This window comes from Acyrthosiphon pisum, chromosome A1 (genome assembly GCF_005508785.2).
Source record: "Acyrthosiphon pisum isolate AL4f chromosome A1, pea_aphid_22Mar2018_4r6ur, whole genome shotgun sequence".
Classification (NCBI taxonomy): Eukaryota; Metazoa; Arthropoda; class Insecta; order Hemiptera; family Aphididae; genus Acyrthosiphon; species Acyrthosiphon pisum.
The window spans coordinates 27,415,029-27,415,931 of record NC_042494.1 but is presented as its reverse complement, the minus strand read 5'-3'; positions in this window follow the sequence as shown (position 1 = coordinate 27,415,931).

Genomic DNA, 903 nt, shown 5'->3' with positions numbered 1-903 from the left:
CCAATCATTCCAAAATATTTCGCTCCGACGATTGTCCAATGCTCCCCCCTATATCTCTAATCTAGCCCTTCATAACGATCTCTGTATGAGAACAATAGAAGCGGAAGCACGCATTTTCTATACACGTTTCCATAAACGACTTCAAACCCATACAAATCCTCTTATAAAAGACCTCTCTATCCTTACACTCCCAGGAAACCCTAACCGTAGGTTAAAAAGAAAGTGGTGCCGTGACCTGTTACAAAACTTTAATGTCTAACTCTCTGAATAATAATAATATAAACAATTAAAAAAAAAAAAAAAAAAAAAATTATCATTTGCCAAGAACTACTAATGGGTGGCTGCTTATTCCAAACAATCATGTTCTACTACTCTTATCATATAAACTTATTGTGCTTCAAATAGTATAGATTGTTTATGCCAAATAAAAAATAAAAAAAAAAAAAAATATTTCATATTTAAATACTATATTTGAATTTCACATAAAAGAAATTATTTTCCTTAAAATTAGTTTTTAATATTTAATTCTTTTGTGCGTGCGACTAACAATAATTATTACCTATAGGTAACTATAGTGTCCTAATTCTTTAAATAGTATTATACGAACACTCAAAGCAATACCAACTATACTGCTGTCTATTATACTACAATGATTTTTTTCAATATTATCATCTATGATCAATCCTAACATTCCTAATAATCCTAACTATATGTACCAGCAACTACTAACTACGGACCATAGTCGTAAACTGTAGGTTTGGGAGGGGGTGTTGTAAAGGGGGGATAATTCCCCCTTGGAATTTTGTAAATTAATTGGAAAAGAATTATCCAAAAGGTATTTTAGATTTGTAATATTTATTTTATCAAAGAAAGTATAATATCTTTTTTTTTTTTAACATTTAT